The following is a 19,601-nucleotide window of genomic DNA, read 5'->3' as shown; positions in this document are numbered from 1 at the left end:
TGCAAGTCTGCCAAGTCTTGGCTTTCGCCACGTTTTTTCCTGCCAAAAGGCCTATCGACCAAGCACTCCTAACTCTCCAGAGTCTCTTGGAAAACCACACGGCGCCCTGGTACATCGCCCATGTGAGGAGCCATTCTGGCCTTCCTGGACCTATCGCTGCCGGCAATAACCTCGCCGATCAAGCCGTCCAAGCCCTCCCAGCCTCAGTAGAGCGCTCGGGAGGTCGACCACCCGCCCCTCCACCTGGCAACCTCCTCATCCAAGCCAAGCTACTCCACTCTCGATTTCACTTCTCTGCCAGGAGCCTTCACAAGTTGTTCCCGGAACTTTCCATCCAGGCCTGCAAGCACATGGTCAGATGCTGCCAAACCTGTGCACCCCTTCTGCCCCTTGGGCCGCTACAGCCGCAAGGAGTTAATCCGCGAGGGCTACGCCCCAATGCCCGAAGGCAAATGGACGTCACCCACGTGCCCCAGTTCGGCAGGCTCAAGTATCTCCATGTGGCCATCGACACCTTCTCCCACCTGTGCTATGCCGTTCCCCTCCCAGGAGAAACAGCCAAGCACTGCATTCAGGCCCTCAGACAAGCCATCCTCTTCATGGGAGTCCCATGGGACCTGAAAACCGACAATGGACCAGCATATCGCAGCGCTTCCTTCGCCGCGTTCCTGAGGCTATACAACATCACTCATCACTTTGGAATTCTGTTCAACCCCCAAGGTCAAGGCATGGTTGAACGCACTCATCTCTTCCTCAAGCATCTTATTCAAAAGGAAAGGAGCAACCATCCCCGCCACACACCTGGAGAAATTGTCACCTCTGCCTTAATCCACCACAACCTCCTCTGCTTTGATGAGGATGGCCTTTCCCCATTACATGCTCATTGGGGCCCATCCTACCGGCCCACACAGGCCCCCCTTGTTCAGTGGAAAGACCCCAAGACTAACATCTGTTCAGGGCCTGCCCCCCTCCTTGCCCAGGGTAGGGGTTTTGCTTGTGTCTTTCCAGATGACGCCGCCCAGCCCATCTGGATCCCAGGACGCCTCATCCGGCCCGCCACCGCTGAACCGCCCGACCCGGAGAGAGAAACGTCGCCAGCGACACCTCGCCCCTCGGATGGCCATGATGACCCTGAATGCTGAGCCCGACCCTCTCTGCCAACAAGTTCTGCGGCTACTCCACCTAGCCCAAGCTGAAAGGGCCTGGCGGCGGCCGCCGCCACCCACCTTCACCCCCCCCCCCCCAAGACAGGCTTCTCGAACGCGCTGCCTGGCGAGGCCCCCCCCAACAAAATGAGCGCTGGCCCTTCCTCTTCCACTTTCTTCGGTGCTTAATAAAAGAAAAGGGGGAAATGTAGGGTGGCACCGTGTGGGAGCACGGCGACAGCAAGGGTCGGCTCGTCTCCAGGCGCCGGTGCGAGTCGGACCCGGGTGGCGGGAACGGGCGTTAAGGCCCTCCGCTTGGGGTTCGGGTGTACTGCCCGCCCCTCTGCCCAGCTGCACCCGCTTCCCCCTTGGTGGCCTAACCCCGCCTCTCCCCCGAGGGCCACCGCTGCGCCATGACAGCCCCGCCTCGCTGCTGCCGAGAACCCTGGCTACCCCGTCTTCTGCCCGCAACCAGTGATGCACCCCTGCACGAACCTATCAGCCGTCTGCCGCCCCCCGGCCACGCCCCCTGCCCCTCCCCCGTCTTCACCCTATATTAACCGCTGTACTTCCTGAATAAATCAGACTTGCGCACAGATCCTGGTCTCCTCGGTAGTCTTCTTCCTACCGCGCGTCCTCTGCACCTTGCCGGCCCCGGAGCACCTTCTCGGAAGGCCCCTCCGTGTGTTGCAGCCCTCCGCCCGAGCCCACACTGCCCTGCAGCGGCCCTCTGGGCGAGCCCACACTGCAACAGCCCATCTTTAAATTGGGTTTTCTTTTTGATGTTGCATTTTGAAAGTTCTTTGTATGTTCTGGGTATTATGCCCAACAATTTTCTCTCATTCTGTTGGTTGTCTTTTCAGTTTCTTGATAATTTCCTTTGATGTACAAAAGTTTTTAATTGTGATGAAATCAAATTTACCTATTCTTTCTCTTGTTGCATGTGCTTTGGTGTCATATCAAAGAATCCATTTCTAAATCCCAGGTCCTGAAGATTTCCCCCTATGTTATCTTCTAAGAATTTTAGAATTTTAGCTCTTATATTTAGGTTTTTGACCCATTTTGAGTTGATATCTGTACATAGTGTGAGGTTGGAGGTCTGACTTTATTCCTTTGCATGTGGATATCCAGTTTTCCCAGCACCATTTGTTGAAGAGACTGTTTTTCGCCACTGCATGTACTTAGTACCCTTGTCAAATATCATTTGGTCATAAGAGTGATATTATCAACATGGTGACATAAGACATCTGCTGAAAAAGTTTTCCCTCAGAAACAGTAAAAGGACAAATCCCATTTGCTTGGAACTGTGGAGGATGATAGAGACTGGAGGAGGACCCCAGTAATGTTAAATTGAAGAAAAAGAAAAAACACCAAAAATGGTAGGAGATCTATGACATGAACCTGCTAGTTCAGAACCCTTCCTTTCACTCCGTCCCATGCAGCTTAATAGAGAGGCAGCATGGCCAGGGTACCTCCTGCCTGTGATGTAGACCATGGAGCCACTCCCAGTGATGAGTTAGAACCCTGTGCGTATGGTCCACAGAGACCCAGGGAGGAACAGGAGTGACTGACAGCACATACACAGAAAGGCCCCCAGGAAAGAAAAGAGAATGCAGTGGAATTGTTGATGGGGGTACACACTCTGGTATGTTGGGTCACCTAAATGAAAAAAATGGACCTTCTTCAATTAATCCAATTTGGCTCCCTAGGGTGAGATACTCTAATGGGGAAGTAACAGGAAGCAGAGAATCTGAAAGAAGGGAAAATGGAATTGCTATAAGGCCGGATAGGTCCCGGAACTGGAAAGTATAATAAAAATGGGGCACTGAGTAAGGGAGAGAAATTAAACTAATCTAAGGAGCTGAGGAGAAAATCCTGCACAAAAACAAACAGAACAGATCAGGATTCCCAGAGAAGGAACAGAATAAAGGAAGCTTTCTCCTGTAGGTGAAACAGTTGCACATAAACAGGCAGTCCTAAAAGTTGTACTTCATATCAAGGGCAAGATTCAGGTGCAGAAGACTTGAGAAAATTGCAACACTTCAACATGGGCCACTCTACAGGTCCAGTATAAGTTGGACCATGCGTCAAAGAAGAGCCTTAATGCATTGCTAAACAGTAGGCAAGAGGGAGAAACGGGCCTTCAGAGTTAACACATAATCAGATGCCCAAACATCAGCAAAATTTACAAGTCATACTAAAAAACAGGAAGATCTGACTCAGTGAAGGGAACAAATGAAAACTTCAGAGGTGACACAGACTTTGGAACAACTAATCAGTGATGTTCAAACAAACCTTCTAAATTAATTCAAGGACATGAAGGAAAACATGGCCAGAAAGAAACTAATGGTGGATAAGAGCTAAAGGATATTAAGACAATGTGTGAGCAAAAGGAAGAATTAGAAAGTTTGCAAAGAAACATAGAAATTACAGGGATGACAGAACAATAATGGAGATTAAAAATACACTAGAGGCATACAACAGCAGTGTATTAGTCAGCTAAAGGGGTGCTGATGCAAAATACCAGAAATTTGTTGGTTTTTATAAAGAGTATTTATTTGGGGTAGGAGCTTACAGATACCAGGCCATAAAGCTTTAGTTATTTCCCTCACCAAAGTATTTTCACATGTTGGAGCAAGATGGCTGCTGACTGCTGTGAGGGTTCAGCCTTTCTGGGTTCCTCCCTTCCAGGGTCTTGCTTTTCTCTGGGTTCAGGGTTCCTCTCTTCCTAGGCCTGGCTTCTCCTTCCTCTGTGGGCTTACTGGGGCTGCAGCTTGAGGCTTCAGCATCACGCTCTACTATCAAAAACTCAACTTTAGAAACCCCCAAATCTGTTCTTCGCCATGCCTAGGTACAGATCAGATTACAAGCATAATCCAGTATTTCTTTTTGGAATTCATCAATTATATGAAACTACTACAAGCAGATTTGAACCAGCAGAAATAAGAATTAGTGAACTAGAATGCAGCACAATCGAAATCATATAATCAGAAGAACAGTTAGATAAAAGAATAGAAAAAAAGTGAGCATTGTCTTAGGGATTTGAGTGATAGCATGAAACATGCAGACATACACGTCATGGGTGTCCCAGAAGGAGAAGAGAAGGGAAAAGTGGCAGAAAGAGTGTTTGAGGAAATAATGGCCGAAAATTTCCCAACTCTTATGAAAGACGTAAATATACATGTCCAAGAAGCTCAGCATATTCCAAACAGGGTAAATCCTAATAGACCTACGCCAAGACACATACTAGTCAGAATATCACATTCCAAAGATAAGGAGAGAATTCTGAAAGCAACAAGAGAAAAGTGATTTGTCACATACAGTGATCCTTAATAGACTAAGTGCTGATCTCTAATCAGGAACCATGGAGGCAAGAAGGTAGTGGTATGACACATTTAAGGCACTGAAAGAAAAAAACTGCCAGCCAATATTCTTTATCTGGCAAAACTGCCTTTCAAAAATGAGAGAGATTGTACATGTCAATGGAAGAACTACTAAAAGATAAACTTGGAACTTTATAACACTGTGACCCAGTGGTGGATAAGGAACGTGGTTAATAGTACAAATACAAGAATATTCTTCCACGAACCAGAACAAAACTTAGTATTACAAGGTGTTAATAATATGTTGATATATGGGGAAATATAACTAATGTAAATCATGGACTATAGTTAAGTAGTGAAAATGTTCTAAAATCGACTGTGGTGAAGAGGGCACAACTCTGATGATTGAGTATACATTTTGGATGAATTGTATATAGGACTGTATACTCAGTGAACCCTGTTGTAGATGATAGACTGTGGTTAATAGTAAAAATGTTAATATAAGAATGTTCTTTCATGAATTATAACAAATGTACAATACTACTTTAAGGTATTAACTTTAGGATGGTATATGGGAAAAGTACATCTAATATAAACTGTGGACTCTAGTTAATAGTAATTTTTTAATATTCATTCATCAGTTGTAACAAAGGAACCACACTAATGCAAAGAGTCAAGAATAGGGGGTATGTGAGAATATTGTATTTTTTTGCATGACTTTTCTGTAAACCTACAACTTCTCTAAGTTAAGAAATTATAATAAATAATAAAACCACAACATTATGCTAAGTGAAAGAAACCAAACACAAAGTACTACATATGGTGTGATTCCATTTATATAAAATGTAAGTATAAATAAATTTATAGAGACAAAAATAGGGAGAGTTTAAAATTTTCACAGATAAACAGAAACTGGAAGAGTTAATCAACAGAAGACACACCCTGCAAGAATTACTAAAGGGAATGTTGCAGGTTGAATGGGAAAGACAGGAGTGACTTGGAGTAGTGTGAAGAAATGAAGATCATCAGTAAGAATAACTAGGTTAAATGCAAAACCCAATAGTACTGTATCCTCAATCTAAAACTCTTTTTTTTTTTTTTTTTTTCTTTTTTGAGGTACTGGGGGCCAGGGATTGAACCCAGGACCTTGTATGTGGAAAGCTAACACTCAACCACTGAGCTCCATTGGCTCCCCTGAGTAGGTTTTTTCATTTGTTTAGCTTGTTTGTTTTGGGTTTTTTTAGGAGGCACTGGGGACTGAACCTGGGATCTTCCATGTGGGAAGCAGGTGCTCAACCACTTAAGCCTCATAAGCTCCCAACTCTACTTTTTTTCCACCAAGCAGAATAATTATTTTAATTCCACGTTGATAAACATCACAGCAAAATTCCCAAACATTAAAAGCAGAAATAATACAGTAAGCAACCAGAGAGAAAAGACCATAGTCAAAAAATAACTATCATACTCCTAAATAATAATAGTAGAAAACAGAAGGTAGTAGAAATAATAGCTTCAGTATTATGAAAGGCTAAAGAACTGATGGATGTAGAGGGGGAAAATGACAAATTTATGGCTATAATTTTGAACTTGCAGTTTACCTTCCTCAATTATTAATAATTTTAAAAGAAATAAAGATATGGACAATTTGAACAAGGAAATTAACAAGCTTGACAATAAAAATATATAGAACTCTGCATTCAACAGAGGAATGATTTTTCTCAAACATGAATGGAACATTCACAAAAAGTGACTATGTATTAAACCATAAAGCAGTTCCTAACTTTTTAGAGAACTAATATCATATAGAATATGTGCCCAGTCTATAATATAAATACTTAGTAATGTCACACAAAAAAGAAAAATACTCAAAATTGAACAGAAATTTCAACTAAAAATGCATGGGCGCAGTGAAAACAGTATTTTAATAGAAAAATTTAACCTGAAATGCTTCTTATAAGGAAAGAAAAAGTATTGAAAATAAATTAGATAAGCACTAAACTTAACAAAAGACAAGTAAAAGGAAGGAGACAATGTATATGAGTAAAAAAGTCAATGACATGGAAATCAAATAATGAAGATAAAGCTGATTCTTTGAAATATTGATAAATCTCAGAAAAATGACCAGGAAGAAAAGAGATAAGGCACAATAAAACAATATTAGGGATGAAAGGGGACCATAATTAGAGATATAATGTAGACTAGAAAGTAATAAGAGAACAGTAAGACCAACTTTATGCATTGAAGCTTTTTTTCTTTTTTTCATTTAGACAAAATGAACAAATTCCTAGGGGGGGTGGGGGAAACTGCCTCCGGAAGAAATCAGAAGAATGGAAAATAAACCATTAGGTAAGATTATAAGTAGTAAAAACCTCCCAAAATAGAAAATGCCTAAGTTCAGTCAAACCTTCAGGGAACAAGCATTTCAGTCTTACGCAGACTTTTCCAAAGACAAGAAATAACTGACGATTCAGCTTTTGAGTCTAGTATATTCGTCTTTTAAAAAATCAACCTCATTGAACTGTATTCATAAATGATACAGTCCATTCAAAGTGTACAATTAATGGCATTTTGTATAATCAGAGTTGTGCATTCATCACTTTAATCAATATTAGAGCATTTTCATTACTCCATAGAAAAAGAAAAAAAAACCCAAAACAAAAACAAAAACAATTGTTCTACCCCTTAGTAGTCATTTCCTAATCTCTCTTTCCTACTGTACATAGTACTTCTTGTCTAGTTTCTTTTAGCATGCTTTTTTTCTTTTACCATTGATAGATGGTTATTAGTATATTACCATAAACAACTCTCCATAGTTTGCTTTGGTTGTATTTTTGCCAAAATATCACCCTGATAATAACATTTTGTAACATTAACAAACATTTGTTTTGTTTCAGAGAAAAATATTCTTTTATATGCCCTATTAACCATACTCATTTTTCACATGAGAGTTCGGTCTGATTTACAGTCCCATGTTTCATTTTTAAGCTTTTCTTCTAGTGATATATATTTTCCTCTCATCCACTATCATACCCATATATTAGCGTTGCTAATTACAAACACTTTGGCGTGCTTTCACCATTTCTATTCATTTCCAAACATTTACAAACAACCTTTTTACCAATTCTGCATAGAGTAAACTTTGGTCTTCCATTCTCTAACCTCGTTCCATTTTCTGGTGTCTTACATTTAACTCTTCCATGAATTTGCTCATTATATTCATTTCATAATAGTGAAATCATACAATATTTGCCCTTTGTCAGACAATATTTGCCCTTTGTGTCTGGCTTACTACTAAACGTAATGTCCACCAGGTTCATCCATTGTGTTAGGGTTGTCTAGGGAAACAATTAATAGGAGATATTTGTAAATAGTATGAGATGTTATAATATTCTCTCACATAACCATGGGGATGTGCAAGTCCAGATTCCGCAGGCAGGCTACACACCAGGGGGCTCTGAGGAAGATCTGATGAAGGTCCTCGATGAGTTCCCAGGAGACATTGGCTGTCCAAAGACAGCTGGAAAATTCTCTCTGAATGCTGAAATCACTTCCCTTTTCAGTTGATTGGATCAAACATCACTCATTGCTGATGTCGATCTCCTTGATTGATTGTAGTTATAATCAGCCATCTATGGAATAAACTCGCTGATGACTAAAGGCCATAAATGTCCTTGTATTACAATTGGCCTAGTACTTGCTTGACCAAACAGCTGGGCACAATTACCTAGCCAAGATGACATAGTAGCCCTCACAGTCCACCCCTTGTCAACTTGGCAACCATACACATCACCTTAAACCATACTTAGTCTCCAAAAAAAACCAATAACAGACATGCGTATATATTTTTTGCCTAATAATATTCAGCTGTCCCTCATACAACCAGAAACACATTAATTCCCTACAGAACAGGGCGTAAGTCCTTGTAATATACGCTCTTAAACTTGACATCCTTAAATATGAAATAAAACTAATACAACTTGTCATATGATAAGGGAAGGGGTTAGGGAAGAAAACAAAGATACTCGTTTTATGTACGTATACAGTCATACTCATAACAAAACAAGGAAGAAAGATTTCATGACCATTATAAGTTCTTGTTTCTGTAACTGACCACATGGTTGAAGTTCATACTGATCACTACCACCTTCCATACCCATTCCATGCTCCTGTTACCCTCAGCAAGCACCTCAACTGACTGTGGTTCTTTGCCCGGTGCAGTGACCCAAACTTTCATTCCTGAAGATTCTGGACCATAGTTAGTCCTGCTTGGATTGCTTTGTTGCAATTTCCCATTGACTTTAATCATGGTGCATGGCAGTACTAGGAGATGTCCTAGAGGATCTCCTGTATTCCCTGCAAACTCTTCTTTACCCCCATTATTCAGATGCAATCCTATTTCCCCTTGATAGGATCAATCACCCCAGCCAGTACAATAATTCCCTTCTTTGCCTGTTGATTCAGAGGTAAGAGGAGCCCCAAGAGGCCAGTCTTAACTTCCAGTTCAGCGGAATCATAATTGCGTTCCCTGGTAGAAGCACTCCTCTTTTTGGAACTAAGACCTGTAGACCAGCAGAGCTTAAGGTTGCAGGGACAGAAAGCAAAATTTTTCTTAGTGGATCATTAGGGGTAATAGTGAGTGGTGCCACTCCCCTTTCTACCCTTTGATTCCTGGACCTGGATGCTGGTTATGGAGAAATAGGACCATAGAGTGGATGCTGATTTAGAGCATACACAACCTCTTGGAAAACACTTCTCCAGCCCTACAAGGTATTTCCACCTTGTTGGTGCTGTAATTGACTCTTCAAAAGACCATTCCATCGTTCTGTTGATCCAGCTACTTCAGGATGATGGTGAACTTGTTAAGACCAGTGAATTCCATTGGCATGTGCCATTCCCACAGTTATTTGCTGTGAAATGGGTTACTTGTTCAGAAGCAACGCTGTGTGGAATGCCATGGTGGTGGATAAGACATTTGGTAAGTGAACGATGGTAGTTTTGGAAGAAGTATTGTGTGCAGGGAACACAAACCCTATCTGGAGTATGTGTCTATTCCAGTTAAAACAAATTGCTGCCCCTTCCATGGTGGAAGTGGTCCAATGTAGTCAACCTGCCACCAGGTAGCAGACTGGTCACCTCGAGGAATGGTGCCATATCGGGCTGTGTGTGGGTCTCTGCTTCTGATAGATTGGGCACTTGGCAGTGGCTGTAGCCAAGTCAGCATTGGTGAGGGGAAGTCCATGTTGCTGAGCCCATGCATAACCTCCATCCCTACCTCCATGGCCACTTTATTGATGAGCCCACTGGGCAGTGACAGGAGTGGCTGGGGAAAAAGGCTGAGCCTTAGCCACAGAGTGGGTCATCTTATCAACTTGATTATTAAAATCTTCCTCTGCTGAAGAAACCCTCTGGTGAGCATTTACACGGGACACAAATATTTTCATGTTTTTTTTGCCCTTTCAGAAAGGTCTATCCACATCCCTCTTCCCCAGATCTCTTTGTCACCAATTTTCCAATCATGTTAACTTCCAAGTCCCTGACTATTCAGCCAAACCACTGGCAACAGCCCATGAATCAGTGTACTGACTCACCTCTGGCCATTTCTTCTTCCAAACAAAATGAACAGCTAGGTGCACTGCTCAGAGTTCTGTCCACTGGGAGGATTTGCTCTTACCTCTGTCCTTCAGGGATGTCCCAGAAAGGGGCTGCTGTGCTGCAGCTGTCCACTTTCGGGTGGTACCTGCATATTGTGCAGAATCGTCTGTAAACCAGGCCTGAGTTTTCTCTTACTCAGTCAACTGATTCTAAGGAACTCCCCCAAGAGGCCAAAAGGTATGGACTGGGAAAGAGAAGGTAACATGGCAGGGGTATTGACCATGGACATTTGGGCTACTTCCTCATGTAACTTACTCGTGCCTTCAGGACCTGCTCGAGCCCTATCTTGTATATACCACTTCCACTTTATTATGGAGTGCTGCTGTGCACGCCCAACTTTATGGTTTGGTGGGTCAGACAATACCCAGCTCATGACAGGCAACTCAGGACTCATGGTAACTTGATGGCCCACAGTTAAGCGTTCGGTCTCCACTAACACCCAGTAGCAGGCCAAAAGCTTTTTCTCAAAAGGGGAGTAGTTATCTGCAGAGGTTGGCAGGGCTTTGCCCTAAAATCCTAAGGGTCTGCATTGTGATTCTCCTATAGGGACCTGCCAAAGACTCCAGACAAGATCCCTACTTGCGACTAACACTTCCAGCACCACTGGATCTGCTGGATCATATGGCCCAAGTGGCAGTGCAGCTTGCACAGCAGTCTGGACCTGTTGCAGAGCCTCATCTTGTTCCGGTCCCCATCAAAACTAGTAGATTTTCTGGTCACTTGGGTAAACAGGCCAGAGTAGCACACTCAAATGAGGAATGTGTTGTCTCCAAGATCCAAAGAGACCAATTTAGTGTTGTGCCTCTTTTTTGGTCATAGGAAGAGCCAGATGCAACAGCTTATCCTTCACTTTAACAGCAGACACCCTGAGATTTTAGTTTCCTTTGTAACTCTGCTACTTGTACAATGAGAGTCTGAGTCTGTTTTTCAGAGATCTCAAGCCTGTGGCTGCAGGAAACAAGATTTTCTTTCAGAGTACACACAGGAACTTTTGCATCCTTCATGCAGTGTTTAAGTTGCAAATTTGAAGCCTTTTGCTCATTCCTTTCTTTTGTAACTGTATCTAGAGTATCTAGGAGGAGCCAGCCAACATCACTGTACCTTTTGACTCCATAAAACTCTGTTAAGTTGTTGAAAACACCCTCATCCAGATCCTTGCAGCTTATAAACATGGAAATAGGGGAATCCAGTAATGATATTTTATGTCTCTCCATTGCCAGCTCACTCCATGGTTGTTAGTGGCCTCTTTGTTATTGGAAAGGGAGTCATTAGTACACTTGAGTCCAATTAGATTAGAGAGCCAATTGCAAAACTCCCAGAACCGCTTCAGAAACCCATGTTTCAGATTCTGTTCCTCAAGAACCACTTCTGGTACCAAGCTGTATTAGTCAGGGTTCTCTAGGGAAACAGAACAGGAAACCTCTGTCAATAGTATGAGATTTTATAAAATTCCTCTTGTGACTATGGGAATGCACAAGTCTAGATTCTGAGGCAGGCTGCAAAGCAGGGGCTCTGACGTAAGTCCGATGAAAGTCCTTGATGAATTTCCAGGAGATGTTGGCTATCTAAAGACACGCTGGAAGATTCTCTCTGAAAGCTGAAATCACTCCCCCTTTTAAGTCATTTAACTGATTGGATTAAACATTACTCATTGCTGATGGCAGTGTCCTTGTTTGATTGTAGATGTAATCAGCCATCAATGCAGTAAGCTCACTGATGACTAAAGTTCATAAATGTCCTTGTATTACAGTTAGCCCAGTACTTGCTTGACCAGACAACTAGGCACAGTTACCTGGCCGAGTTGACACATTAGCCTACTATCATATCTATGCTGCCATTTGCGTCATGATTTCATTTCTTTGAATAGTTGTGTATTGAACTGTATCCTCATACAACTCTACTCTTTAATTCCTATAAGAGTCAGAATACAGCTGAATAAGCTTAAAAAGGTATTTTTCCTGATATCAGACATGCAAAATATAAAGTGGTAAAGTGGGAGAAAAGCAACATAAAGAGAGAAAAAGAGAGAGGGGAACAGAAAATGAGTATGCTATTGAATCTGAATTGGTATTTTTTTCAGATTAGTAAGTTATATAATACAAACCCCAGGGTAACCACAAAAATAGTTAAAAAATAGAAATGGAAATGAGACAGGGGTCCATCAGATACATCATGAAAGATTGATTATACAGTTTTTTCTTTCAGTACTGTGCATATATCATACCACTGCCTTCTCACCTCTGTGGTTTCTGCTGAGAAATTGGCATTTAATCGTATTACTACTGTCCCTTTGTATGTGACACATCACCTTTCTCTAGCTGGTTTCAGGATTCTCTATCTTTGGCATTCTGTTTAGTATGTGTCTTGGAGTAGGTCTGTTAGGATTTATTTTGGAGTACATTGTGCTCTTGGACATGTATATTAATGTCTTTCATAAGAGTTGAGAAATTTTCAGCCACTTTTTCCTCAGATATTCTTTCTACCTCTTTTTTCTTCTCTTCTCCTTCTGGGACTCCCATGAAACGTATGTTTCTATGTGTTGTGCTGTCATTCAATTTCCTGAGACCCTGCTCAGTTTTTTCCATTCTTCTATTTGTTTTTCTTTCTGAGATTTCAAATATCCTATCTTCCAGTTCACTGACTCTTTCTTTTGCCTGGTCAAATCTGCTGTTGTATGTCTCTAGAGTATTTTTAATCCCTTCTATTGTGCCTTTCATTCCCATAAGATGTTATTTTTTCTCTGTGTACCTTCCAATTCTTCTTTATGCTCACCCAGTGTCGTCATCTTTTTTTCTTCCTCCTTTATTTTTAAAGGAGCTTCAGATCACATCAATGTTACATTGAAAATAAAGGGGACTCCCCCACCCCTCCCCCAGCCCACCCCACCCACAACGTCTTTCATCAGTGTGGTACATTTGCCACTATTGATGAACACATATAGAAGCACTGGTATCAGGCATGGTCTGCAGTTCACATTATGTTTTACATTCTGTATTGCACAATTCCACGGGTTCTGACAAGATGCATAATGGCTTTTATCTGTCATTGCAATGTCATGCAGAACAATTCCATGCCCCCGAAATGCCCCATGTTACACCCATTCTTCTCTCTCCCACCAGTTGTCTTAATATCCTTATTTCTTTAGTTATATTTTCCTTCATCTCCTTAAATTGATTTAGGAGATTTGTGTGAACATCATTGATTAGTTGTCTTAAATCCTGTGTCTTTAGGGATTTAAATTTGTTTCAGGATTTTTAATTTGTTCCTTTGGCCTTATCTTCCTGTTTAGTATGGCTTGTAATTTTTTGCTGATGTCTGATTATCTTCATGAGCTTACTCTGAAGGTCAGTTTCTGTTTCTTGTCTAGAGTTTTGTTGTTGGTTGGCTTTGTGTTAAGTCTCTTCTTTGACACTTGGTTCATTAGTATTTCCCAGCCAAAACAGGGCCAGGCACCAGACCAGTTCCAGTGGGCTCCTCAAGGCTATGCTTTCCTGGTCTTCCCAGCAGATGGTGCTCTTTGGCCAAAAGCCTTCTTGTCGGCTCATGGAAGGTGCAATTTCCTGGCCTGCTCAGCAGGTGGTGCTCTTCAGCAACCTATTCCCCACAGGGAGGGTGTTTCTAGAGCTCTGTCTGCTCTGCCCCTGTGGGGTTGAAACAGTGTGTGGTCATACCTCTCCATGACGGGCGAAAAGAGTGGGACCCAGCTTCCAAAATTGCCAGCCAAAATCTGGATCAGTCCTGGGCTTGCCCCCTCTGTTCTTGGGGGGAAGACTTCTGCAGCCCTCCGGGTCCCCAGCAGCAAGCTCAGCAGGGGCTGACCTGGCAGGCACAGGGGTGGGGCTGGGTGCCCGCAACTGCGGCCGAGTGGTCCCTCCGGCTTCCCTGGATGCTGCACAGCACTCCTCGGGCTCCGGAGCCCAGAACGATTTTCTGCCTGTTCACTGATCATTTTCAGAAGTCCTCCCACTACCCTCTGGCCTCCATGGTTTTTATTGAAAAATTCAGTGTTTATCTTATGAAGATCCCTTATAAGTGATGTATTTCTTCTTTCTTGCTGTTTTTAAGAGTCTGTATCCTTGACATTTGACAGCTGTTTATAATGTGTCTTGGTATATAAACCTCTTTAGGTTCATTCTGCTTGGCTTTTGTTCAGCATCTTGAATTTGTACATTTGTATCTTTCATCAGAATTGGGAACTATTCAGCCATTCTTTATTCAAATATTTTTTCTTGCCCTTTATCTCTTTTCCTTCTGGGACTCCTATGATGCTTATTTTAGCATGCCTGTTAATGTCCCATGGGTTTCTCAGACTCTTCACTTTTTAAAAAATTCTTTTTCACTCTGCTTCTTACCTGGGCAATTCCAGTTGTTTTATCTTCAAATTTGCTATCCTTTCTTTTGTCACCAATCTGCTATTGAACACCTTTTTTGAATTTTTCGTTTCAGTTGTTTTACCTTTCAATTCTAGAATCTGCATTTTGTCTTTTATTTCAATCTCATTATTGAAATGATCATTTTATTCATATATTGTTTTCCTGATTTCATTTAGTTCTTTGTCCACACATTCCTTTAGTTCAATGATCCTATTTAAGAGAGTTTTTCTGAGATCTTATATTCGTAATTCCAGATATTTAACTTCCTCTAGATTATTTGCTGTTGAATTCATTTTTTCCTATGCCTGGGCCTGTCTCCTTGTATGTCTGGTATTTTTTTGTGGAGAACTGGGCATTCTGAGAATATACTATGGTGATTCTGGAAGTCTTCTACCTGCAGTCTTCAGTCTGCCAGACCAAGAACAACAGGAAAAAGGAAAGGAAAGGAAGGAGGAAAGGTAGCGAGAAGGAGGGAGAAAGAAACAGAAAAAAAATACCACAGCCAGAACACCTGCACTCAATCCCTAGGGAAAAATAAAGAAAAGGAAGAAGCTGCACTGCCTCTCCAAGCCTTTGCTCTGTTTAATGGAAAGGACACTGCTGCCCTCAAGGCCAAAACCTAGACCAGTGTTGCTGTTGATCCCTCAGGGGCATGCCAGACCCAAAAGCACAAAAAAGAGGAAGCTTGAGAAAGAAAAACGAAGTCCATTGCCCCCACAAAGGGAAAAAATAAGAGGTCACTGGGTCTTCATGTCCTGGTGGATTTTGATGGGAGCTTAGAAGCCACTGCTGCCCAAAGGAATGAAACAGGCCATGTTCTGCACTGGTCGCTCAGGGTTCCTCGACAGACCTGACCGTCAGTCCTGCTTCAGAGGAGGCTTCCTCTGCCCACCTTGGCCCACCAGCTGCTGCTGGCACTGGACACAGGGCTGAAGACTGGGGGCGGGTCATCACTTCATCCCCTCACTCACTCACAGAAGCTGAAGTTCTGGCAGGTCCTCGCCTCCTCGGCCCCCCGTAGTTGTTCTCACATCCATTCTGGTTCCAGGGTCACCACCTAGTTGATGCTGATCTCTCTTCCCACCTCTCGTTTTTCTAGTATAAGGGCAATCTGTAAAACTCCCTGCTCTGCCATCTTACATCTGTGTGACTTGCTTCACATATTATGAAACTCAGTTATTGGATACATACTGTTAGGATTGTTTTTGTTTTCTAGATTAACTGACTAAGTTCAGTGAAATTTCCTCTTTATATGTGATCATACCCCTTGCTTTGAAGTCTGCTTTGATATTAATACGGCTGTGTCAGCTTCTTATAGGTAGGGTTTGGATGGCATGCATAAATGTGTATTTTCAACCTAAGTCCTTACGTGTAAAGTGTTCCTCTTGATAAGAGCCTATTATATTTTTTCCCCCTCATCAGCCAACCTTTGTTTTTTAATTGGAGTTTTAGTCCATTAACATTTTATGTAATTACGCATTTAATGATGTCTGTCATCTTGCTGCTTGTTTTCTGTTAGTCACATTTCTTCCTTGTACCTTTTCCATTCATGCCTTCTTTTGGATTAATAAAACACTTTCTCTAATTCCACTTTGTCTCATCTATTGACTTGTTCTGCTATATCTTTTTATATTATTCTTTTAGTGGTTATCCACAAAATTGTGATATGTGTCCTTAACTTATCCAGTACTTTTTAAACCACCTCATAATTTAAAAATCTTGGAGTCTTCCGTTTACTGGCCCCTGCTTTTGTGCTATTGTAACATATTTTAATTCTGTGTTACAAACTCCATAATAAATTGTTGTTGCTTTATATTATTGAAAGTCTTTTTTAAGAAGTAAGAAGATAATCTTCTCTAGTTCCTCACTTACCTTTTCTGATGTTTTCCCATTGATCCTGCAGTCCTGGTTTTCCATGTAGGACCTTTTCTATTTAAACTAAATAACTCATTCTAGTGTTTAGTAGTGTGTTTCTCCTTGCCTCAGATTGTCAAGTTTTGTTTGAATGGAAATGTGTTTTGTCTACATTTTTTAAGAATATTTTTGCTTGGTGTGGAATTTTAGGTTTGCAGTTTTTTTTTCTTTTAACTCTTTAAATGTCCTTGTCTTCTGGCTTCCATTGTTTTTTATTTACAATCAGCTATCATTCTTACTGTTGTTCTCCCAAATGTTGTGTTCTCTTTTTCCACTCATTAGCTAGATCAATGTTTTCTATTCATTTATTTATTTATTTTACACTTTTAAAAATTCATGGATCACAAAGAATGCTACATTAAAAAACATAAAAAATCATGAGGTTCCCATATAACCCACTCCCCACCCCCCCACCCCATCATTTTTGTAAATTTTATTTTTTTGAAGATATATACATAACAAAAAAAATGTTACATTAAAAACATAAGAGGTTCCCATATACCCCCCACCCCCCAACCCCACTCCTCCCACACCAACAACCTCCCTCATCACTGTGGTACCCTCTTCGCACTTGGTGAATACATTTTGGAGCACTGCTGCACTACATGGATAATAGTGTAGCATGAATGTTTTCTACTTATTTTTAATATTTATTTAAGTACTAAAAATAAATAAATAGAAAATATTTAAACAAATGGATAAGTAAATAATTTACATAGAGATACTTAAACCAATAGGTTTAAATTTATTTAAATTTATTTATTGTATTCATCCTTCTTGTGTTTAGTCAAGTTTCTTCAATCTGTGAGTTTATGTTTTTCACTAATTTCAGAACATTTTCCCTCATTTCTTCAGTTACTTCTTCTGCATCATTCTTGCTCCTCTCTTGGTAAGCCTCCACTTACACATCAGTTAGTTTGTTATATGTCTCAGGTTCTGTTCTCATTCTTTTTTCTTTTTGTGTTTCAGTTTAGATAATTTGTGTTGATTTGCCTTTGAGTTCATTGACTCCAAACAAAATAACTAGAAAAACAGTAGATTTGCAAAAATGTTTGCATCAAGATGACAAATAAGGTTCATATTTTATAAAGGGTTCTAATCTGAAAAGAAAAAAGTGACTAGAGCAATTGGGAAGATAAATAAATTTGGAATTCACAGTAGAACAGATCCAAATGGCCAATAAATGTGAAAACCTCATATTTAAGAAATTGGTATTAAGTAACTGTGAGGTACCACTTCATACCTATCATTCTTACAGAAATTAAAAACAGTGAAAACGCTGCTGCTGCCAAGTATTCAGGCAGAAGGTGCTTTGTAAATTGTTGGTGTAATGTGAAGTGTTAATAACTTCCATGAAAAGAATCTGACATGTTATCCTTCAGCCATGGCAATTTATCCCATAGAAATAAAATGCCACCGTGCATGGGTATATATGTACACATACTTATTACAGCATTGTATGTGATGATAGAAAACTGTATACCAAGAGAAAGATATCAACAGAGGGTGCCTGAGCAGCCAAGCTGAATTCATACCATGGAATATTATGTAGCCTTTGAAAACAATTAGAGTTCTCACAGTTGGGGAGTTTTTCACAAGGTATTGGGTGAGTAAGAAAAGCAAGATGCATAAAAGGATCTGTGATATACTTTTTAAAAAAGCAGTGCTGAAAGATAAAACAGCAACCCATGTGTGTGTGTTATAATGAGAGTGTATATGTATATGGCATGAGCTTGAGGAAAGTACGGAAGGATGAAAATGTACCAGATGGCGAGGGGTGAAGGATGGTGAGGTGGGTGGAGCAGACGAGGGTGGAGGCCCAGCTAAAGAAGAGACCCTGCTCTAAAGCAAGTCCTGGGAAGCAGATGTAGCTCAAGTGATTGAGCTCCCTCCTGACACATGGTAGGTCCCGGGTTCGGTTCCCAGGCCTCCTGGAGAAGACGAGCAAGAAAGCGAGCTGGTGTGACAGGCTGGCATGACAAGCTGATACAACAGGATGATGCAACAAAGGAGACACAAAGAGGAAACACGAGAGGCAGCAAAGCCGGAATGGACTGGGCACCTCTCTTCCACGTGGGAGGTCCCAGGTTCAGTTCCTGGTGCCTCCTAAAGAGAAGATGAGCAGACACAGAGAGCAGATAGCAAGTGCAAACAATGAGGGGGGAATAAAATAAATCTTAAAAAAATAAAGCAAATCCTTTTACCTTACTAGGACAAGTACAAAGGATTCCGAAAGGCAGTTAGCAGAAAAAAAAAATAACTCAGTAAGTTCTTAAAGTCATGGTTGCCCTCACTGGTGATCCAAAAAAAAGGCAAATAGAAGTAACAAAGGAAGTAATTTTTACCCATCAGATTGGCAGCCTGGAAAGTGCTTGGCAGTGTCCGTTTGTGCCAGGAATGGGCCGTGCCTGCACATGGCTGGGCAGCATGAGGCTCAGCCTTCCTGGGGGCATGTGCCAGCAAGGTTCAGAGTCATTGTGTTGCATTGGTTCGTCAGTCCTGGAAAATTGTCTGGAGTGCAGAAGCATGACTTTGATTAAGAAAGTTCATCTTAACATAATGAATGTGTAATAGTAAAAACTGGAAACACTATATGTCCACCACAAGGAGATTGGACAATTTATGATAATTCAAAGAATGGAATACTCCGTAGGTATTAAAAATTGTGGTGTTTAAAAGTATGTTTAATCATAAGGAAAAATGTGTGGAATTTAGTGACAGGCCACTAGGCAGAACTGTGTCATCCAACTTAAACTATATGCATACTCTGTCTACATTTTTAAAAAGCCTGAAAGAATAGCAACATGCTGACAGTGATTATTCCTGGTCAGTTACAGATAGCTTTAATTATCTTTTTTGTACTTTTGTGTTTTCACACATTTTCTAAAATGAAAATGGCTGTTTAGGAAAATTTGTTTAAAAAGTATACTCTGGGCACTGGAATGTTCTGGTTATGGAGTGTATGGTTTGGCAGTCTCCCCTTCCAGTGGATGCCTTCCAGGCAGCCTTATTGTGAAGATAAAGTGGGGGTGGGGCCTCGGCAGAGCCCCAAGCGTCGGGCTCCTTCTGGGTTCCGGGTCGTCATGGGTGTGAGCTGAGGTTGCCCAGACCCCACGGATGCAGGGGCTTCCACCATCACACCCACCTTCCACGTGCCTGCTGCCCTGCAGCCTGCCTGCCTGGGGTGCTGGCCC

General features: G+C 41.5%; 1 pseudogene; it reads left to right on the top strand.

The window, feature by feature from the left end:
• LOC131278944 (protein arginine N-methyltransferase 2-like) overlaps positions 1 to 19,601 on the top strand; it is a 54,379-nt pseudogene that overhangs the window by 13,508 nt on the left and 21,270 nt on the right.

The sequence above is a fragment of the Dasypus novemcinctus genome, chromosome 6 (genome assembly GCF_030445035.2).
Source record: "Dasypus novemcinctus isolate mDasNov1 chromosome 6, mDasNov1.1.hap2, whole genome shotgun sequence".
NCBI classification, from domain to species: Eukaryota; Metazoa; Chordata; class Mammalia; order Cingulata; family Dasypodidae; genus Dasypus; species Dasypus novemcinctus.
The sequence above is the reverse complement of the archived record's forward strand: the minus strand, read 5'-3'. Positions and strand labels throughout refer to the sequence as shown.